The sequence below is a fragment of the Anas acuta genome, chromosome 4 (assembly GCF_963932015.1).
Source record: "Anas acuta chromosome 4, bAnaAcu1.1, whole genome shotgun sequence".
In the NCBI taxonomy this organism is placed as follows: Eukaryota; Metazoa; Chordata; class Aves; order Anseriformes; family Anatidae; genus Anas; species Anas acuta.
In genome coordinates this window covers 48,067,050-48,091,092 of record NC_088982.1, presented here as the reverse complement: position 1 = coordinate 48,091,092, position 24,043 = coordinate 48,067,050, and the positions used below count along the sequence as shown (strand labels likewise).

At 36.1% G+C, this 24,043-nt stretch overlaps 1 protein-coding gene across 8 annotated transcripts in view; it reads left to right on the top strand.

Annotated features, from left to right (window-relative positions):
* The window catches only part of FSTL5 (follistatin like 5), a 402,914-nt gene that overhangs the window by 106,021 nt on the left and 272,850 nt on the right, over positions 1 to 24,043 (top strand). For 2 of the 8 annotated variants that reach the window (XM_068681118.1, XM_068681115.1), the window contains exon 1: positions 15,227 to 15,562. The exons of the other annotated variants lie outside the window; for them this stretch is intronic. The gene's annotated coding sequence lies outside the window, so the exon portion shown is untranslated. Of the gene's footprint in view, positions 1 to 15,226; positions 15,563 to 24,043 lie in introns of those variants that run through there. 8 annotated transcript variants of the gene reach the window in all.

Here is a 24,043-nt window from a genome sequence, read left to right as displayed (position 1 = left end):
ATTGGAGCAGACCAAACATCTTGAGGTAAGTGCAGTAGTGTAAGACCACACACACTGCTGTAGTATGTGAGAGACCAAATGTTGATTAGTGTGCAGGCATGCAATCATATAAAGTGCAGTGGTAATGTGATTAGCAAATTTAACTTTTGCACAGAGCCTTGCAGTAGTGTCTGTGTAGTATACTACAGAAACTGGAAGAATAGCCTTAATCAGATCTTCATGTAATAAAATCAAGAGTTTCTCTCTGTGTGTTGGTACAGAATGGTAACGAGCTGTTCTTGCTGTAGTATTGAGTGGAATTTTTTAAAAGTCAGCAGCTGGATGTATTTGACTAAAATATAAGCCAACTGCAAAGTAAATATCAGTTCCAAGTTAGGAACGTTTTTATTAACACAAAGGTAGCTAACAATGGCTCAGACTATTTCCACTAAGAAGTAGCTACCATTCCAAGAATGGCTTTCTTAGTGTGCAAGTTAGTGCATCTAGATTCTCCTCCTAACTGTCACCAAATTCCTGGGTGACTTTGGGAAAACAATTTCATTTCTTGGTCTGTGGGCTTGTTCTCCTTTCTTTAGAAGCAGGACAGCCAAAATCGGGGATGGAATTTTATTTTGTGAAAATAATTGTTAACACAGTATGAGATAACAATATCTTTCTCATGAAATGAAATGGCAGGGATCAAACCCTCCTACTAACAGGCATCTCTTTTGCCTAGCGGAAACCTGACTTACAGAGAGAACTTTGCTTTCCCTTATCTTAGGCAGCTGCTCTAATAGCTATACTTGAGACTGTCTTTCTCTGATTGTCCAGGCCAGCTCTACTAATTAACCTTATCAATTTCACGGTAGCTGTGATGCTTGAACAATTTGTGTGATGTTTTCCAGAACTAAAATATCTTTAAGTGGTATCTGTAAGTGATTTAGTATCTATAATTCTCTGTAAGTGAATTACTAATTCATGTTTTTCTACATGACTTTGAAAATAGAAATCATGGTAGTAAGTATAGTAACCAAACAGATAGTGGCTAATAGTCACTTTGGCTCTAATGGGTGCATGTGGAAGAAACAAAACAAAACAAGCACCAACAGGAGGATGTTTTAGTGTGGGTTTTAAGCAACATTTTTACCTGATTAATGTCTTATGAGAAATCAGCAGCATAGATTCCAGTGACATCAAAGTCACAAGACCCAAGATTTTATCTGAAGTTGTCTTGTGCATGACGATTTTACTACCTACTGTAAGCTTAACACATTATGCAACAGAATATAAACAATGTATGGAACAATATCAGTTGAAGTTTTCAAGGTTTCTTAGGAATTGAGTTTGAATAGTTTTAAGTTTGTCAGCTCTCACTTGACTGGCTAATACTGTGGAAATATGCAAGCAAATAATAGCAATTACACATGAACCACAGAGCTAAGTCTTTTTACAGATTCCCATTTATTCTTCGTACTGGTATAAAACTGAATATGACAAACTGCATGTATGATGTGGATTGAATTATGATGCCTTCTTGACTACTTAAAGAGAGAAAAACTGGGAAGCAAGTTAATATTTGCAGGCAGTGAAACAGCATAAAACATTTAGAGACAAAGTATTAGTCATACTTACATAGATTATTATTATTATTTGCTCAAAAGAACCACGTGAATTTTCTTACTAGAGTTCTGAGATAAACTAGTAGATAATCCAACTGCAAAAGCTGAGGCATCAAGTTAGCTGGAAGATAACGGTGGGATGACCTGAATTTGGAATCCCTGTTTCTATGAGAAGCTCATTGTTATTACTGTTGATGATGACATTATTTTAATTTGTTTTCAAATTGGAACAAAATGCTGATTTCCTGTGCAAAGTTATCTATTTGGGGATTTCAAAGTATAATATCTATTAAAAAAGATCATTTTGATTCAATTATATTTAAGAAGCTGACATAAGAACAAAATAACAGCTAAAATAAATTTAGTGGCTTTAAACCAGTATTTCTAAGACTTATATGAAATATTTAAGAAATTACTAGAAAAGCTTTTACTAGTGTATTAAAACTTTCTAGTTGTCAAAATTAACACTTTGGTGCTAGTAAAGCAATGCTCTCTAAAGTGAAAGGTACTTTGACAGAAATATTTTGGCTCTTTCAAAATTGGCCTGGTTGCTGTAGTGGTAAAAAAAAAAAAAAAATAACTTCAAAAAAAGTTTCAATTAACAGTCTAGAAAACTTGCAAAGCTCCATGCTTCTCTAAACAGATTACTAGAGGGAAGGAAATACTGAGAGCATTGGAAAGAATTACGATATTGCTTATCTAAGTGGAAAAATCAGATTATGCATAATTTAATGGGTTTCATACTAATTAGGAAAATACACCTTTAAGTCCTGTTTTTGGAACATACTCTGTGAGAAATTCAAATTTCACTGAAGTGATTTCCTCAGTAGGGACAGACCTCGTTATGAGTCATAGTAGAAAGATTACCTGTGATTTACCACTTGTGTATCTGTGTGTACAAGCCATGTGCATGACTTCAAATTTTGCTCGTGTCCCTGGTGATCTTTCTCATGATATTCTAATTCTGACTTGAGATTCAACTTCTCCTAGACCAACCTTAAATAGTCAGTTGGATTTGCCTGTCCTGCAAGAATTCTTGAAGTATCACTTTGAGATAACAAATATAAGAAACTCTCTTACCTAAAACTCAGTAAGCTGAGTTAACACAGGTCTGCTGCTTTGGTAGACAGACCAGGGGAAAACAAGAAAGCAATATGTATGGTTCTAAACTCCTCTATTTCTTGCTTATTTTCACCAGTTCCTATGTTACCCCTCCCATATTCAGTGTTGCAGTTTAAAGCTGCCTTTGAAGTTACTTTGACTGTTGTGATTCTCCAGGATGTCCTTTAAAATACTCTGCAACTATGAGAGGTATTGCAGAACACAAATAATTTTAAGGCTGCCTTGAGAACTACTTTATAGCAAGTTATCATTTTAGATTCATTTCTCTTCTCGGCTTGCATGTCGCCTAAATAAATAAATAAATCAGGTTTTAAACATATAACAAACACAGTGAGAAAAATAGATGAGCATTCAAAATAATGCAGGTGTTTTCTTCATCTTTTGTAACTGTTTCATTACTAAATTGAGTTCTTTTATTCTACTATTTCATTTTTAAATTAGGTACTTGCATAGGAAGCTTAGTAAATAAACATTTTGTAGGTAAGCATGGAACAATGTTTAGCTTGCTAACAAATATTGCTGTCAAGAAATGCTCAGAATCTGAGTTTCAAAACAAACAATGGAACAAAAGCTGTAAGATGGAATCAGTTGGAAGAATCAATCACAGCTTGGATTGGTAGGAATTTGACTTAATTCTTTCAAAGACAGCACATGAAAAGAATCAATATAAACTGAAGAATGTCTTATGATGGTTTTCCTAATACTGCACAAAAACATGTCTGTATTAGTTGACCTGCAGTCAGTATACTCTCTTCAGACTGATTATCGGTATGTTAAGAATAACTGTTCAGTGTATAACTATATGGTGTGTAAGGGCAAGCTGTATTGTGCCCTTATATTGGATTTAATTGCAATCAATTAATTGTTTCAAATGGGTAACAAATGAGGGATTTGAAAGCAAGACTTGAAGGCTAGGATAGAATTTTGAGCAGGTTAACCATGTCTTGAGGTGAGGTTTACTGAAAACTCATTGCTTATAGATTTGAAAGGGCACCTCTACATCCTGGCATAAAGGGTTAATCTTAGATGAAAGTGCATTTGACAAATACCTTGCAGATTTGGACAGAAATAAGATCAATGCACTCTAATAGGTCTAAATGATCTAAATTATTTGGCTACTCTGTTTATATGATAACATGCTGTCCCTTTCCGGAGGATTCAATTTGCAACGACCGTATTGTTTCATACATAGTCAAATGTATAAAACGTATGTTTCATGCACAGTCAAACCACTGTACTGGTTGCATACTTTGTTAAGTGGATTCATGGATAGTGAATAAAAGTGCTTGCTATAATGCAGCTTTAATGTTGGAAAACAGATAGAAGTTATACATGTATTATTTTCATGTTAATATGGACCTTTTCTGCACTACTTGCTTAAATCTGCTTTTTCTAACCTGCTGATGGGATGTATTCATAGCACAATGAATTTGATTTTGCTTTTGCATATTTTTGTTTAAATGTAGTCGGTGGAAACTACTGACTGTAATTGTATCACTGAATTTGCAAACAATTTAGACAAAAGCCCTTAGCAGAGTTTAATACTGTATTTTATTTTAGAACTGCATTTCAAAGATGCTTATGCTAAATAAAACTGCACTAGTGATAGGCTGTATCATATCTTTCCTTGTTTTTTATGACTAGACTGACACGTGTACCTGAGCTAGTATTAAACAAGACACTGAAGCATCTCCACCTTGCATGGATGGGGTTAGCAACCACAGCTGGGATAGATAAAAAAAAAAAAAAATAAAAATTCCCACTTACTGATTTTATGTTATAGCCACAGAGGCTTAGATGACAATATGGTCCCATGTGAAAAGAGAACATAATTTTGCTGTGGTTTTGTGGTTGGCCTAAACAATTTTCTCAATTAGTCTTTGTATTGTTCTGGCACCTAACAGAAATTTGAGTGTTACGTGACTTTATTTTGAAGGGCTTTGGGTAGTTGTCCATTATCCAGTAATACCCTTGCTGATACCACCATAAGCTCTGTTATGTTTGGTAAGGTCTTGAAGTACTGAATAGTTCTGGAGTGCATTTGAACAAGTACCGTCCTGTGGATTTTTTCTTTCTTTTGTTGTTGTAGCAGTGTCTAATAAAACTGAACAAATATATTACATGAATAACTCATTAATTATGCCGTTCTGGTATTTGCCAAATATTCGTTCTCAAACATATTCATTACTCGATCTTATGTGGGAATTTCATCTGTAGGCAATTTTTAAAAGATGATTATGAAGATTACCAATTTGCACTGGTTTATTCTGTTTGCTAATATAAACTGTAGACATTCTAGCATGTGATTTGTAAAATTGCTGCTATTTTAAAATAGACAAATGCTGAACTGAGTTTTCTTAGTCCTACAATCCACAGTAATAGTTTTCATTTACAGTTTGCTATCTAATCTAACAAAATCTTCCTTCTGTACTTTCCAGAAAAGACAGGTAAAAAACATGGAGACCTTACCACAACATTCCTTTACCACGGGTTCTTAACTGTACTACCTGTTCTCCCTCTCTAGCCCGTCCACTTGTTCCAGCAACATCATTCTGTTCAGCATCTGTATCTCTCCCTGCTTCTCATCTGCTATATCATATTCTTCAACTATTTCTTTTGCTCCTTTTCATGGTATTTCTATTTCCTGGACTCAAATGTCTGAGAATCTTTTTGGCTGTAATCCTAACTTGCCATTTAACCTGTTTGGCTGTTCCACTGGGCTTCCTCTTAGGGAATAGCTTTCTTGAAGATAAGCCTCTGAATCCTGCATTTCGGTCCTTCATCCTCTTGTCATCTAATACTGTTTCTAATACTGCCAATTCAAAATTGGTTCAATTTACCTCCTCCACACTGTTCTGTCTAAACTGCAACTTCAGATTTTTTTCTCCTCAATCATCCCTCAAGATTGTGGAAGACACAAACCCTGCTTAACAAAGCTCTTGAACCCCTCTGCTACTTTTTTTTTTTTTCCTTCCAGTGTAAGCTGTACATTTAACGTTCTCATTGCTTCCATATTTAGTTCCATTGTCTTGCATCAGACCAAGCTTTGCGTTTTTTTTCTGCACAAAGTTTAAGGTGCAGCCTTTCCTATCACTAAAATGAAGTTTCATCCAAACTTTTAATTACCTAAATGCTATTTTACGTACAGTATAGCTTCATCTTTCTATAGCATCATGCTTCTTCAACAAAAGGCAACAACTCTCTTCTAAATATATTGCTCCTACAGCCTTTTTTTCAATGTCATCCTCCACTTCTATTGCAGCTTTGCTTTTATTTTTTACTGTTTGCTTTTACTTGTAAGACATCTACCATTCATGTGATTGTTTCCTATTTTGCTTTCAGTCAGACTCTAGCTTGCTTGCTATTTTTTGAAACTAACATTTGTAAGATTCTTCAATAATGTTTTTCACAATAGTGATTCCTCTAAAAATATTTTTCAAAGTTATCTCAAATTACCCTTTAAAAGAAAAAAAAAAATATTGATTCTGTTGTTGTGGTGTTGTCTATAAAAAGTTTGGAGATAACTCATTGCTGGTCTAATTAATTAACTCTGCTTATCATGCGAAGCGATATTGTTTCGTTGTAGTATCTTCCCTGTATCTGTCTGCTGTATTTTATTGAAAGGAAGGCTATTTTTTTTGGCATGAGACTGTTTTCTGTTTTTGTTTTAATTGTGTGATGGATCCTAGGCTAATAGTTAAAGCTTAGTTAATCTTAATTATATATAAATATAGTAACTATAAATATAAGCATACAGAGATGTTATCTTACCCTACTTCCTTCTGTACACGTGAAGAGCTAAGATCTTAATATGAGCAAGAATTACATTGCAAGTAAAAATAATTTCTATAGGAAATGTGTTAGTTGTAAAAATCTGAATTTATGTAGTGAACAGGACAGCGTGATTACAGATGGTGGAAGGAGAGGGTTTTTGTGTTTATCAGTTTGGTCACTGCCTTGGAAATACTGTTCTGCCTCTGCAGTGCTTAGTAAGTCCCTGAAAACTTAAAGATCATTAGCAATTACATGTGCGTTATTGTTCAGATGCCCAATAGAAAACAGCTGAGGCTGGACTTTAGATGTAGTGAAAACTCAAAATTGCTTCAAACTGGAGTGAGAATTGATGGGAAACATGATTTTAATGTGTGGAAATGCTAAGTACCTTGAAGAACAGACAGTATGTCTCAGAGCAGGTGTCTATAAACTAATGGGCATTTCTGATTATTTTCAGAAGCAGTTTGTATCTTTGTAGAATTTAGGTGGTTCATAAATAGACCTGGAACTATAGAAGGTAGTTTTCAGAAGTAAAATACTGTAGATATTAACCTTCCATACTCACTGAATAGGGAGGTGCTAGGAAAACCAATTGTGATCTGTGTGAACAGAAATTGTGCTAGAATTGTATAAGTTCTCAGAAAAGTGCAAATTAAGTATACATATTGCACCTATATTTCTAACCTTGTGGTTTAGGTAGCAAATTAGTCTTTTATTAAAACATTATAAAATAATTTTATATGAATGTCAGTTGATATCTTAAATACCTAGTAGTACACAAGTAGCACCTAATATGTTTTATAACATATGGCATGGACTGTGTTAATTCTGAAACTTTGGAATGATATTGACTTCCTGACCGAAAACAAATGAATGTTTTAGCAGAAAAACAAATGTGGAAGTGTTGCATGTATTTTGATCCTATTCCAAAATGTTGACAGTATGACAGTACTGCATATATCTTTGGACTTTTTTAGTGAGAGAATTCTGTGCATGTAAATTCTGTAGCACACATTGAGCAAGTGAGCACAGCAGGCATATTTTACAGTGAATATATAAATAGTTTTACTGAATCCAATGTTATTAGAGTATATCAAGCAAACAATACCATTTATTTTAAAAGTGCGGCTGTATTTTTTTCTCATCTCTCTGAAGTTCAGTTGTACGTCTTCATGCTCAGATATTAGATCATCACTACTGATGATATGTAATCACTACCTTTAAATTCACACGTTGATTGATGGGAAGGATTATCATGTGATTAGGAGTGAATAAGAAATGGCAAACTTCTGTTCCCAGCTTTGCCCTAGATTTCCTTTTTGACTGATTGAACAACTTAGCCTCTTGGTATTCTTTTCATCATTTAAACAAAAAGAGGGCATTATGTTTTCTTTCCTTGTGAAAGCATACAGGAGTCATGTCTCCTGTATTCATGAATGCTACTAAGGTAATCAAACCTATGACGAGTATAAATACATAAATATCATGTATAGTGAGTTTGAACGGTTGATTTATAGTTGCTTTTGAGAACATAAGATTTTTTTTTCCTGGCATTTTTTCTTTCAAATTTTATTATATTCACATAGGACTGGGTAATCCATTTTAAACAACTTCCCATAAATTCACAATGAATGAGGAACAGGAACCTACTCTGACCATTTCTGACTCTAATAAAAGCTATATGAGTTCCAGGATGTTCTGCAGGACACAGGGGAAAAAAAAAAAATTAACTGAATATTTAACAAGCTGTAATACTTGTTTGCTTCTTCTTTGTCTCTCTTTTCTTTTTTTTTTTTTTTTTTTTTTTTTTTATTCTCTCCCCTTTTTGAGGAAAGCATTTGGAGAAAATTTGATATTTTTGACAAATCTCAAATAATACTGTACTGGTGAAAATAGATTCTACATTTAATTGGATAGTATATCATATGTAATTAAAAATCTGTCATTTAAAATTAGCTAAGTTTTGGAGGAGAATTAGCTGAATCTGGAAATGGGTTCACTGAGATGTGCAAGAACTGTAGAGTTTCAAATAACCCTTTCCCTTCTCTCATACTACTTACCACCATATGAGGCTGGTGGCAGGAAAGAGGTGCTAGAGTTTATATACTGATGTATGAAAAAGGAGTAGAAATGTAACAGAATTAATGCAAAATACAAGCCTACAGTTTAAGTTTTATTCCCATGAACTACATCATTGGGAAGAAGTACAAAGATATCTTGTTTGCATTAGGATTTGCTGATATGAGACTGGCACACTTAGCACTCTTGCATTATCCCATTTCTCTGTACAGCAGCAGTAGCAAAGTGGTTAAAAACCAGTGACAAGGGCAAAAGGAGAGACTGGGATGCAAAGGATGAAATTTCTATGTTCCTTGAACTTATTAGCTTTTCTTTCATTTTATTATTGACTCAGATTGTCTCCCCAGAGAACACCATAACAAAGGAGGATTCTGACAGTAGGACTGTGGACTAAATGATGCAAACGATGGGATTGTTGCCTTCCGACTGAAAAGCGTACTATACTCTTTACTGTATCTAGCAGTTGCAATATCATTTTGAACCTTTGAAATTTATCTGCTAAAGAAATGTAATCTTCTGCTGTATCAAACTCGCAATCAGTCAAAATATTTGCCTCAATTAATATTTAGTGTGCTCTTCTGTGACAGGCTGATGACTCTCAAAGAGAGACAAGGTAAGATGTGCCTATGAACCTTACGTTATTCTATTCTTGGACTCTAGAACTGTACAAAGTGTCTCTTACCTCATACTGATACTATTGTTCATAGACCAGCTTGCTTCAAAGTCAGTAAGTGTATTCATTGCAAGAGTAGGTTCCATTACATTCTTAGTACAGTTTGGGATAGAATCAGATATGTGATAAGGCTTATGGTTAGATTGAATTAGGGGTATGTATCTGTGTATATTCATTTAGACCTGTGTTCCAGACCTGCAATCTCTGTTCTGGTTGGCTTACTTCCTAGCAAAACCCAGATGAAAGCAAGTCATCATGTTCTAACTCCATGACGTGGAATTACAACAGATGAAGGAGCTTTCAAATTGCAGGAGACATGGTTTTCTACTTCTGTAATGGGTGGACGATGAAAGGCGACAGACTATATTTGAGTATGCCTTATGTTTGAATGCTACTATGGAAGTCTGCATGGCCTCAAAATTTCTGTGAAGATTCATTCCTACACTAATACACAACACAAACAAACAGATGATATTTTAGGTTTCAGATTGTTGCTATAGAATATTTTTATATGTTGTTGAGCCAACAAATCCATTTCTGCTCAAGGGAGAAAAGTTACCTAGTTACCTGAAGTATAGTAACAGTGGATACTAACTAGTTGTCAGACTCTAGTTATGTATCTTTTTGTTATGTTTTTGTTATGTTTTTCTTTAAAAAATAAAAAATAAATCCAGCTTAGTGCAGATGAGGCTGGTGTAGGATGCTTCCTAATTCATTGACAAAATTTCAAAAGCTATCATTTATGTGAAGAAAGTCACTTTTTTTTTTTTTTTTTTTTTTTAATTCTACTGAAAACTAGCTAAAACTAGCATATGTCTCCAGAATCTCTGCATGGGGCTTTGAAATGAGTTGCATAACAGAGAATGTTCCAAGTTAGCAGACTAAATCATGGCAACTGTGTAGAGATGTCAAGATTATTACTGTAGAGTTCCATAAGTAAAATTCAATATAAAAAGGATCTAAATAGGTGAGAAAACCAACTTTATCGAAAAATAAGTCTAATTGAAAAACTTCATCATTCTTGATAAAGCCTAATTCTTATGTGATGGATTTCTGTTTTTTAATGAACTTTTTCACATAAAATAAATTTTCAGTTTTTTAGATAAAAACAGCATAGTATTTGCAGTACGTATATAAATATTCAAGATTGAATGAGCTGGCAAATTATGAAATGTAGAGTATTAGCTCTTTCATTTCCATCAGTGAATGCTTCCAGCTGTGAAGTTATCAGAATCAGTGCTAAAATATGTTTCACTGTTCACTTTAAAGTTATGTTCACTTTAAAAGCTTTGGTCAATCTATTGAGGACTGTTCAGAAAAGAAAAATGTTAGAATTAATATTCTTGGTTAAATCTGTTTACAGAAAAAGAACCAACGCCTTCTTCCCTATCCTTTCCGCAAGCTCCAATCTGTAGAGTGCAATACTAAGACTGTCCAATAGATGCCCTAAGAGATCTCTTATAAACATCACCACTAAGTACTGAAACCAAGTATCTTCAGCTTTGTGTGTGTAATAGAATCTGTTATCTGCTATCAAATGGTATTATGTTTTCAGATTTCAGTGATATAGAATAATGGAATTATTTGATCCCAAATGAAGTTGAAAAAAGCTGAATGATACGAAATTAAATGTATCCTGATTTCTCATTTATTTTGAAATAGTAATTTCCAATGTGGATATGAATTCTGTAGTGTATTACCTCGTTACTGTTTAATCAGTTGTTACTTTATATTCACAAGACGAGAATGGGAACAACGGCATCTTGTCAGAATCATTATCATTGCAAAGTTGCCACACATTGAAATGAGCCTATAGCATTTACCTAATTAGAAATAATGGAGAAATCTACATATCTAACATCAGAATCTAGGCTTCCTCCCCCCAGTAATGACTTTACATCCATTGCCTTGTGAATTATTATTTTGATGCATTTCAAAGATAGATTCATTTTGGGTGAACACTAGATTATTGCATATTCCTTTTATTTAAAGCATTTAGTCACTTTGAGAGAACTGACTTTGGGGAAACATGGGGAAACCTTAATGTGCCTTGATAATTCTTGTGCAATTTGGAAGATCTCCTGTGCCAGATGGTTGGCACAACCTCTCTCCAAACCACAAGCAAGTTAATTTTTTTCTATACCATTTGCCATTGTCTGTCATTCTGGTGCTTATGATGCCCTGCTGTTATAAAAGCACCAGTCCAGATCTCAGTACACTTTATTGTGCTTTTTGATCAGCACAGAGTTTCTAGTGGGTATATTATCATCTTTCAAATTCATTAAAACATTAAGCAGACATTGAGTGTATTAGACCAGCAGAAGATGAGGGAAAGATATTTGTTTCCAAACTTTGTGCTATGTGTGAGAGAGCAAGATTGGAGGATAATTCATGGCATCTCATGTCAGGGCAGGCTGAGAGTTCTCTTGCTGTCATTTACTTCAAGCTAATCAATGATCTTCACTAGCAACAGCTGCACGAAAGGGGCAGCTGTCTCCTTCCAGTTAAAAAAAAAAAAAAAAGGATTTTTTTTTTTAAAGTAGAAATGAAACCCTGCAGAGGGCACTACTTTGTACTTTTTTATACTTTGAAATAAAAGTTATTGCTTAAATTTTAATTTAAAAATGACTTTGGACATTAAGTCACAATTAGAAGTATGTCTAAAGTTTTGTGTATTCTTGATTCAAAGAATACAAACATATATTCTATATTCTTTCTATATGTTTATATACAAATATAAATTCAACTTGTTCAGTCTTGTGTTCAAGTCTGTCACCTTAGCTGTGACAACAAATGGTACTTGGTAGTATCAAGTTTTAATATCCTGAATTCTCTGGTAATTTGATAATGCTGTTCATGTGAACTCTGTTCACTCTGAATGTTTAAACACGAACCTACTGACAACGAATACACTATAAGAAAATAAACTGTTGTTGTACTTACAGGTCGTGAGTGGTACCAAGCCATACGGAAGTCCCTAAAAAAATATTCTTTTTTTTTTTTTCTTTATTGATTGATAATACAAGAGCCCAAACACAGAAATAATTTTAAGTTGCTTTAGAAGTGATACCACTAGAAAAGCTAAGAGAAGAAAAATATCCACTTCTGAAATAATGTATTTACTCTCTGCATTCATTTCTCATCCAAAGCTGTCTACAAGGTAAATAATTCTGGAGGAATGGCTACTTGTGGTAGAAAAGCAGATCCAAACTATTTAGATCAAGAAAATTACTATTGCTCTAAATTGAGTGGGTAACAGATAGGCTGTAAATTACGAGAGCAAATGTTTTGGACAAATGCTGAACAGCTCGCTGAACAACTTTCATTATGTTATTTGCATTGACTTCCCCTTAATATATTGAGACTTTGATCTTCTCTTTGTCTTGCATACAGTTTCCTGCTGTATTGGATCCTGTATTAAACAGTGCCTCATAAATACAAAATAGAGAATCTTTATTATTAACAATGATAGTCTTAACAAGAATAAAACAACTTTGAAGTTCCTCTGTGTCTCCCACCTTTACAAGGAAACCTTAGTACTTACCATATGCCTTCTCAGCTGCCAGTGTAAGAATGACAAACGCTTCAAATAGAAAAATTAAAGTAGGAAAATGAAAGCCAAACATAACTAAATGCTGTGCCAATGGGACTCAGGTATATGAAATAGTGAGAACTGTGTGGCATGCTACATGGGATCTGGTAAAATATTGTCTTAAATTATCCAAACTGATGTTATGGAAATCATGCCAAACATCAACAGTCTCTCCAGGCTACCAATTAATTGCTAAACACAGAACATCTTCTCCATTGAAGTAGTGTACTTTGGTCTGCATTGCAGCAAGTGAAGTAATACTTCATTGTAACACTCTGTGAACTAAAATGTTTCAACTGAAAAGAGGAATAATGTGATGTCTGGATCACAAAATAATGAAAAAAGAAATGTTAAAGTTCATTCAAATATATGTATTTGCAGAGAAATAGAGCAAACCACACAAAATGGAGCTCACAAAGAATATTCATTGAGTAGAAGGTAGAAAGCTGTAGGGTAAGAATGAAAAAGATTTATTTTCTATCAGCTGTCTGTGATAGCTTTATACGCAGAGCTGAAGTAGAGGAAAGAGTAGAAAATGCCTTCTGTACAAATACATCAATTAAATAGATGTTCTAGTTCATAAACTAGCTGTGCAAGTGAGCTTCCAAAGAAGAAAGATGAGCATGATGAGACAAATAGATTCAAAAATGTAAGAACATCCAAGTACCTTTATATGTTATACTCTTGTATAATTATTTATACTCATATTTAAGAGCCTAAGCCTCACAAAATTTTGAGATTTTCAGAATTCTTCCTAGAGTCTTCCTTATGTTACCTTTGGGGTTCTTTATGTCTAACAATTTGCAAGGCCAACTTGTCAGACTGATTTACTTTGAGTACTGCGCTAGTTGGGTTACATAGAACATTTCAATACTTGTTGATGGTTCATTTCAGGCACTTTCATAAGGGCAAGGGAGAGTGAATGTGCAAGGTCCCTGTATGCCCTTTTGAGATTTCAATTTCTATTCACTTTGGAACCAGTCATTTCCAAGTTTACCGCTGTCCCAGGAGAGCTTCTGGTGCAGCTGTGCTAGTAGGAAGCAAAACAGACTCAACATCAGCTTTATGCCCCCAAAATTGTTATTAACTAGTGAAATTTTGTTCTGTTTTATACCTTGCAAGTAACCTGACAGGGCTAGAGAGTGGAAAGAGGGAAGAAATCAAACTAGTGGTTCAGAAATGTTAGCTGGTTGCTGGCCAAGCCGGATTGATAACTGGCAATTACAGAAGGTGGTATCAGTGAAAACTCTGGCTGATTTGGCTTTATATTGTACATTTTGTGTGTAAAAGTGTAAAGTTAATCATGTTTCTTCTTGAAGTACCATGACCTAATTAGCAGTCCAATAAGAACTCCCTTATGAAACAGCGATAAGGAAATGCAATCCCAAGCATCCCATTTTGTTATTTCTTGTGTTAACTAGTTCAGTTCTTTAACTGTGCGACTTACTTGGTTGTGTTTGTCACCACAGGTTTATTCCACATACAGATGCACATAGCGTGTGCATCTAGCATCTAGTGTGCCAGCGTAGATCAGAACAGCTGACCTCTGTCTGTCTTACCCTAGTCACGGATGATTTAAAGGCAGTTTAATACTTTAATCTGTAACACGTTTTCCCAAAAGGCCAGAAGCAGGTAACCTGTAATGCCTCAAAGAGTAGATACTTAATTTTCATAATGACTTCACATTGAAGATTAAGTAGCTACTCTTTAGAAGTGTTGGAATGGATGATAAATTAATTTGAAAGTAATAAATCAGATAACTAACTGGTTATCTCACAATAAAAAAAAGGCCGAGGGAGACTTCAAACTATTGTTATTTTGCCTGACGTATAGTTATTTATAATTTTTAGGGTATTTTCTCCGTGTTGGGGGATGGTGGTTGTGGTTTGTTCGTCCCCAGGTGCCTGTTCTCCACCGTACAGACGAAGGAGATGGTGATAGGGTATACACGGCTGGGATCCCCAGTCCCATCTTCGGGTGCTTTTCCCTCGCGTTCCGCAGCTGGCGCTGACTCGCGGGGGCAGGTCCGTGCTTTCAGCAGGGGCTGCCGGGGGGGAGCTCAGCCTCAAAACTCCGGCAGCCAACTTGCTAGGGGCTGCAGGGATTTCTCGCACGGAGCCTCCGGCATCCCTGCGCGCTCGGCCGGTCGCTCCATCACCTCCGGCAGCCCTGAGCGCTCAGCCGGTCCCTCTACACGGCATATCAGCACCTTACTGCCTCCACCCCGCCGTAACACAGGCAGGGACCTCCGCTTGAGGCCGGGCGGCTCCCCGGTCCCCCCGCATCTTTGCGCGGGGGCGAGCGGCGGGCGCGGAGCTGCGAGCCGAGCCCCGCGCCCCCTGCAACAAAAGGGGGCGGGCGGGCGCCTTGGGGGGCGGGCCGGGGGCGGGCCGGGCCGAGCTGAGCGGCGCGCTCTGTCGGTCGGTCCGTCCGTCCGTCCGTCGGTCGGTCCGTCTGTCTGGGCGGCGAGCGCGGCCGGTGCTGTCCGCGGCGCGGCGGGTGCTGAAGGGCGGGCGCCCCGCGCCGGCGGGCTCGGGCTCCGCGCCGGCAACTCACCCCCGGGCCCCCGCTCGCCACCACTTTGCTCCCGGCCGGGGAGGTGCTGGGGCGCTCGCGGGTCTTCCGCGGGCACCCAGCGGCTCGGCTGTTCTTTTTTTTTTCCCCTTCTTTTATAATTGTATTTCGATTTTTTTTTCCTCGGGGACTTAGTGACTCCGAGCTAAGGTAAGCGGTTCCCTTGCTCCTTCTCGAGTGGTAGCGGGGTGGCAGCGGGGCGAGGAGCTGGCAATCACTGGCACGGCAAAGTTGGGCGCTTGGGTCAGTGTAGAGGCGACGCTTGGGAAAGAGGCGTGCAGTTTTGGGCAAGGAAAAAGGTGCCGTGAACAAAAGGTGCACCTAGGAGAAGTTGGAGGCTTATTTTTCCGTGAAAACTTGCTTTCAGGGTAATGTTCAAATGTTTGAAAATATTTTATTTGAGAAATCTTTGCTGCTTTAAGGATGTCAAAAGGCATTACAGAAGCTGCTCTGTATAAACACTAGTTTTGGGGGATGAGAAAAGCTCTAATTGATTCTGTCTAGAGGAAGAAGGGATATGTAAGGTCATTCTGGGAACTAGAGAGCAAAGTAGGAATTAAAGAGGATTTAAAAACACAGCCTCATGCTGCTCTGTGCTTGTGTGCGTGCTGGTGAGTGTGTAACACAGAAGGGTGGTTTTACCTCGGTACGTGATTAACAATTTAAGGCTATAACGCTGGGCACTTGTGAAATAGCCTCCTGCTGAAAGGGATCAGCCCCATCCCTGTCTCCAAGGTCAGTGTGTGCAGTGTGGCGTGTGTGCCTGTGAAAGTTGTGGGTTGTTTCCTCTGGTACGGACCGAGGAATGGCAGGCCTTCCTCCAGACTGCACCAGGTGTAAATGTGAAACTCTGATTTAATAACGCAGTATTATGTTGCATTATAGGACTGCTGCTCGTGGTAATTGAATGGAACTGGAAAGTGTGGGCACATGAAATGTTTTGCTATTCCAGCAGTATTTAACCTTTCACAAGCTTAGCAGGGCACTCAGGTTTCATGGAAGGGATTTCTGCCCCTTCTGTGAGCTGTCAGACTTCTGTGCACGCAGGGACTTGTGCACACACAGAGCAGTACCAGGCAGGGATTTCTGCACACACAGGGCATAGCAGCACCACGCAGGGGCTCCTCTTTGAGGTGAAGGCTGATTCCAAGAGGAATGGGCTGCTGCTGCTTGTGCTGCCAGTGCTACTAAAATGACTGCACAGAACAGGAAAGCAAATGAGGTCCTCAACCTGGATTTTGTGGCACTATGTATTACTTTATACTCTTGAGGCTCTGGTAAATTTTCTTTAGAACAATGACCTAAAATATTTGTTTCTTTGCATAGTTGTCTTGTCCAAGAACTAGCAGGTGTAGTAACTGAAGTGTGAAGTAACTTCTGTTGGTGGTAAGAAGCTGATCAAAGATTGTTTCATGTTGTGACAGAGATTTTTACTCTACTATCATTTATTGAATGTTAAGGTAGGGTGTTTTTACTGGATATTTTTATCAGTCAGAACTTAAGGAAACCATTTGGTAGCAGCACAGAAATACTGAGGAGTAAAGTTGAAAGCAAGAAAATTGAGGAGAAGGTAGTTTAGGTTGCAAAGATTTTCATTAAATTTAAGTTGCATTAGGAAATACATATGATATATTTCCCTACTACGCCCTCCTCCCCCCCCCCCCCCCCCCTTCCAGTTATAAAGCAGCCCTCATCTTCCTCTTTCCAAAAGGTAGGGCAAGATAGTTTATTACACCAAACATGCACTGGTTATAAATCCTCACTAACAGTCTACCCATTAACTAAGACAGGTCTTATCATCTGTCGCTGACACAAACTTGCTTTGAAAATGTTGTGATATAAATATAAATAATGGTACTTTGCAAAGTAAAAAGATTCGAGTTGTTTGCTTTCTAAAGTAGACATTTGAAATGTTTTGTAAAGGTTAATTTAGAACCACGTGGTGAAAGCGTTCTATTAACTTTGAAAAAATCTGAAGAAGTATTGCCAAACTTTTGATGTTCATCTGTAAACATACAGGGCCTGAATCTGCAAATCCTTGTTCTCTTGAGTAGTCTTTATTCATATACATAGTCCAGTTAACTGCAAAGGGACTGCATCCATTGTTATATTAGTAAAAGTCATTGGTCTTGCTGAGATCAGTCATTTTACCAGCATCAATCAGATGATAACGTTTGAAGCTAAAACATTAATTAGGCACTTTAATTTATATCTTATATCTGATTGTATTTTCCATGCAATGCTTTGTCTCAGTTTCCATTTGGTTGCTTTATTTTATAAATCATGTTTAAAAAATGGAGCTTTGAAGTGATAGGTAGGCTCTCAAGGAAATAAAATGGCACCACTATACTTCAACAAAATGGTTTTCTAAATATACATGTACATCAAGTGGAATTTGTACACTGTGGTCCATAACTATTTTGGTCATCTGTTGTTATTAGAGAAAGTGTTCAGACATTTTATGACCGTTTTCAGTAGTAATCATGCTCAAGCATATTTATGTACTTGGAAGGAAGTGTGGAGTTCCAGGATCTTTAACAATAATATTCAAAAGTTGAAGAAAAGTGGGTGCTAATGGCTTGACTAAATAGGTGTCTGCAAAACTCCTGCAAACTCAGGAGGGCTGTTGTCATAAAATTGGTATTCGGGGGGAAACCCACTGCTGAAGTGGTGCTTTGTAGACCTTGCTTACACTGACCTGCAGACCCACGTGTGCATGTGCTGGCACCTGCTTACCGTTACTGATGACAGCACCATGCTCACAGCCTTTTAGGAGTTCTGAGCTTCTGTTTGGTAGTGGGTCACCTGGGTATTTGCTGGGCTAGCAATTGGCTTTGAGAGTAAATGGTACTCAGTAAAAAAACAACCCTTACAAATGTTATGTTCTTCAGTTCTAGATGTGTTCTAGATTTATCATATTATGCCAGTTTGTCATTCTGATTTATTTTCGTGTGAGTTTACTCAATAATACTCAATATTTGTTTAAAGAAGGAAGACTATTCAACCCTAAGAAATTAAATTTTACAATCATGTACATTATTTCTCTACATTTATATGACACTTTTTTCCTTGGAATAAATTTATGCAGCTCTAAGCTTTTTGTATAAAAATTCAGAAAATAACTTTTGCATCACTTTTCTTTGACTTTTGGAGAATGTAAAGTTCTAATGAAAGCGAGGTTATACTTGGCTAGTGTTAGCTTCAAAGCTAAATGAGAAGGTGGAGCTCTGATACGAATAGTTCTGTTTTTTAACAGTCCTGAATTTGGCTTAGAAATTTCTAAGGTAAGAGGTCAGAGGAAACTTAAGTTACTAATTCTGAATATTTTTCTTCAGACTGGCAAATATTATGGGATAATCCAGGATATTAAACATTTCAGGAGTGAATCACAGGTACAAGGGGGAGTAATGAATCAAATACCACTCTTTACTTAGTTCTTCTGTTTTTCTGAGTGTTAATTATTCAGTGTAGCTTGGCCTATAATGTGCTATAATTTTAAAGCAAAGTAAGATTAGCAAGGTTTTTTTTTTTTTTTTTTTTTTGGATACATAGGGAATAGCTGTCAACAAATCAAAAGTCTGGGAACTTGTTTTTCATAAGATATTATACATATTTAATAAAGTGTGCTTTTCCTGCCTCTTGATAGACAGAAAAGACAAAGAATGTTCTTATATTAGTATAAGAAGAGTACATTTAAACTGTATAAAAAAGATATCAAGAGGGCTGTGGGTTGAGTGACAGTTATGGTTGCCCAGCACCTTTGAAAACAGTGCTGTATGAAACTACCCTCAATAAGATAAAAAATTAAAATAAGCCGGGAATAAAGTTCTACCTTCAGAGGAAATGAACCCACATCCTAAATCTTTTTTGTGCTATTTTACAAATTCTTTGGGTTTGTGATTAATAGAGTAAGCTCTAGTTACAAAATCTTGTTTTTTAATAAGCAGGTTTTGTTCCTTTCCAGTACTTATATTTATTGGCACATGTTTTACCAGAACAGTTAGGACAGGCCAGTGCAGATAAAGAAATGTCTGTACAGTTATTGTGGCAGAACTGTGAAAATGCTCCCCATTTGCCATCATCCCCTTTGTCATTGGTAACCCTGGTTGTTCTGGCTGAGAGATGTAATGAATTGAGTTGAAATAAGCCAAACTGTTGTGGTCCAGCCAGACATGCTTCCTTTACAAGTGGGTATAGGAACTACTTGAAAATACGTAGTTGTTACTCGTTTTCAGCTTGATTTGATAACAACATTTACGTAGGAATTTACCCTTACTACTCTAGAAATGAAAATAGTTAGTCTGTTTAATTACACTTCATACATTCCCCAAGTGAAATCAGTGGTCAGTTATTTGGCTGCTTTGCTGAATTGTGCAAAAATCTCAAGAAAATAATAAGTTCTAAAGAGTTAAATGAGGGGAGAGTTGGCGATACTTGCATTGATTGCTTGAAGTAGGTTGAAGTTCACAGTTTATTTGCATTTGAATTAATTGAGATTAGAGTCCAGCAGTGCTTTTCAGAGCAGGCTTCAGAAAGACTTTTTTGTATAATAAAGTACTTGAAAATGTTAGTTGGAAGATGATGGAGGATATTTAAAATACTTTTTTCTTCTTTTGACACAGCCAGCCTTTTTTCCTCGTTTTACTTAAAGTTAGGCTTATTGTAATTCTGAAATATTTTTACCACTGAATGGGTGTTCTTGTGTTAAAAGCCACTATCGTTTTCAAATCAGCATATTAAAAGCTTTCTGAAACAATTTTTAGTTTCTTCACGAAGAAGTTATTAATAAGTTTAAAAACAGTTCATAACATGAATCAGATGCAATGTAATGGAAATCATCACTCAAAAAAAATGATTAAAAGAAAATACAATTTTGTTTCCTTTAGTGACTGAAAATTGTACCACCAAATTGTAATTAAATAAATAATCGTATAGTTTGAGTACTGCATTTGGTGGTAGTCATGTGCTTACAGTGATAACAAGAACCAGGTTCTGTAAGGAGCAATGTAAGCACTGGATGCATGAAAATGCTATGATACCTATAGATATCTTTAGGAAAAATATCAATAAACTTTAAAAAAGTAGGCAAAACAAATGAAAAAAAAATAAATTACTCCTTATATCTGGTCTTACCCTCCTGTGCTTCAGTTTATACATGTTGTCTTCTGGTCTCTCTCCAGCTTATAAATTACTTTCATGCATGGAAGCCCAAAATAACACAGAGTACTCTAAATGTGATCTAACTCGAGATGTTGAGGACTGCTTAACAGAAAAGACTAGTATCTGCTGTCTCAGATTCTAGATTCTGGGTCATTTTAGTGATTTTTTTGTCACTTCTGCATCACCTTTTCTATCAGAGACTAAATTTTCCCTTCTAAAGGCCTGGTTTAAGTCTTAAGTCAGCAGAAAGCAGAAACCCTCATGATATTATGTGTGTAAAACATCTAGGTGACTATTCACTTTTTTATTTTTATTTTATTTTAATGAAATATTATTGAACTTGTAGAATCTGAGATCAAGTATCTCTGGTAAAGGCAGATTTTCTCTGTGTTGTTCAGATATTCCTCAGTTGTGGTGAAGGTTCTGAAAGTTGTCAGAAAGACAATATTTCCAAACATGTGCTTAGTTAGCCCTACACAGGATTGCAGGGAGTGCAGAAACTGATATTAGAATGAAATAGCTTATTTTAACAGTGAGTCCTTAATTTATTCTTCATTCTTGTTCAAGATGATACCATAGAATCATAGGATGGTTTGGGTTGGAAGGGACTTTAAAGAGCATTTGGTTCCAACCCCCTTGCCAGTGGGCAGGCAAAGCATCTTTGGCAGTGGTGGGATGACTACCATTCATCATCTGTATTAACAGTGGAAGGTCCACAGAGAAGGAAGAGAGGCTCTTCCAGACAGTACTTTTGGCATGTCCTTGAAAATGGAATTAAGTTGCATAGGTTCTCTCTCTCCTTGCAGCGGCAAAGGTTAGCCATAACCCAACCTTCAACGAAAAATACATGTTTTCATTCCTGAGTGATAATTTTCAAATAGAAGCACAGTTTGTCACATTGTTCTCCTGTATTGTCAAATCCTTTCATAGAGATTATTCTCATTCAGAATAAACCATGAGACGCACACTGCCAGATCATGGTGTTTTGAAAACTGATCATATTTTGTACTTATTTCCTATGCCACAAACCAATAAACCTCAGCTACTACATCAGAAAGATAAAACATTAATTTGCAAAGTTTTGGTTCTTCAACATACATATTACATACGTATTATATCTTTCTCTTCTGTGTATAGTACCTTTCAATTCTTAGGTAATTCAGAAGCCTAACTATAACTAGTATTATAGTAGTATTTAAAAAAGAAAATGATATTTATGTCTTATTTTTGTTCTAGGCTGTTTTTGATAAACAGGAAAAAGTCTTCTGTACATTGATGCATGGGCTGATTTAGTTCTTTTGTTGGGACATTAAAAGAAAAAAACAACAACAACACAAAAAACCAACAATATCACTCCTGAGATTTAACTTCTGTATTATGCAAAGTATTCTTCAAACTGGAAACTGTTTTTCAAGCAAATTGAAACTGTGTTGCTTAGCTATAATTACATTTTATTCTACTGTCTAATAATAGACCAGTTCTCTTCTTTTGTGCTTAGAGAATTGTCACAAAAATATTTGGAACAATCTACACTTGTATGTTTTGTTCCATTCAGTGGGGGAGGTGTTGCTGCACTTAGGGGTTTTCATTTGAAGAGTGCTTCCAGTGTCATATCTTAAAACTGATGCCCTCTATGAAACAGAAATCTAATGTTTTAATATATTTGTGTTCTTTATATCTTTTCAGTGTGATACTCATATTCATCTACTGCTGTAGGTTCTGAGTAATTTCTTCCATGCATAAGTAAAATTCAAGAGTTTCCATGCTTGTGTTTGCATACACTATGTATGTTTTAACATAAAAAGTGAATAAAGCTAAACTGAAGATTTGGTTCATGTTTTCAAAGCCTTAGAAATGAATAGGGAAAGTAACAACCGTCCCCTCCCCATGTTATCATGATTTCTGAGGTATATCAGCTCTCATATTAACAAAAAGATGTATGTTAAAGTTTGGGTTATAATTTTATGTCTGTAATGCTTTAGAATGTTTTTATTAATTTGTGTACTGTACCTGACTCCTTCATGAACTGTGAGAAGTAAAATACCTAACAATTTCGGTTTTATCATTCTTTGTCTGTTCTGTCTGTAAGAGACAAAAAGGTCCAAATGCAGTGGATTAGTCTTGTAGTTTTGATATGTGTACTTGTTCCTGGAGTTACCATGTGCATAAAGGTTGAAAAAAATCTTAAAATTTCAATCATTAAGCTCTTAGTGGTTAAAACGTAGGCAGGGAGTCTTGTCTATTTGTTCTTTTTCTAATAGAGTGTGAACAGTAGATTGCATCCGTGCATAGAAATTCTGAATTCTAAAAATCAGTTATTTAAATATTAAATGGGGTTATTTCAAAAAGAGCCACAACATTGTATATATAAAATAATCCAAAAATCATTGATAGCTTTTTAAATAAGGTTCAGAATGAAGAGTCGCTTTAAACTTCCCATACATCTGAGATTCTAGAGCTGCAGATTATCATTTTGATTTTCAGTATCAATTTTCTAACTCATCCTGCAGCAGAGGATGCTGTGGCATATCATTTTACATCCATTAATATCTCTTTAACATCAAGTTAGGTGTTTTTAAGTAAGGAAAAGACTTGGTAATTTTTTTGGTTCTTTAGCATTGGTTAACCATTTCTTGCTGGAACTGGATTTTTGCAGTGACTGTTGAGGTCTGTCGATTTACTAACCATGGGTGTTTAGGGATGGCAAGAAGAAACACTGTTTCCTGTGAGCAGTTATGGCTGTCACTCCTGTCAATGAGTACTTAGGGAAAAGTAGCTCCTCAGCTTATTTTGTTGTGCATGTAAACCAGGTTTGTGAGTCTGTTGGCTTATCACTATGCAATTTTCAGTGCTTTTGACTAGTGTCTGTGGCATCAGTTCTATCACAACCCTGTGCTAACTGCATCAGAAGTATTTGTGTGGGATGGATGTAACACATAATTTTATTTCTGACATTTATGTCCAGCAGTAATTATGCCCTTCTGTTTTTCGGTTATCTTTTACATCATTTTTTTTCTCCCCCATATTGCTAGTCATTTATTGAACAAATGCCCTTTCTCTGAATTGATGAAATATTTATTTATTTATTGCATTAAGGGTTGTATTTTTAGTTATTTTGAAGTTTCAAACATGTTCATCTTGCAGTCTTTTATGGAATACAAAAATGTCAACTGTAAAACTTCAAGCTAATAAAACTCCTTTGACTAAGTTAAACTGAGATACAAAAAATACAGAAGCGCAGTCAACACAATGCAAAAGCTGAATAAATATGCAAATATGAAGTGAAGGTTAATTTAATTTACAAAGATGAATGATAAAAGTGAGGCTTTAGATCTGAAGTTTCAAAATTTGAAAATGATGCATCTAGGCCAATATATTCAATCTCAGATTTGTTAATAAGCATTAGTGGATGAGATACAGTCCAGAGAAGGGTTTGCCCGTATTAAATTTTGTGCAGAATTTATTCTACTT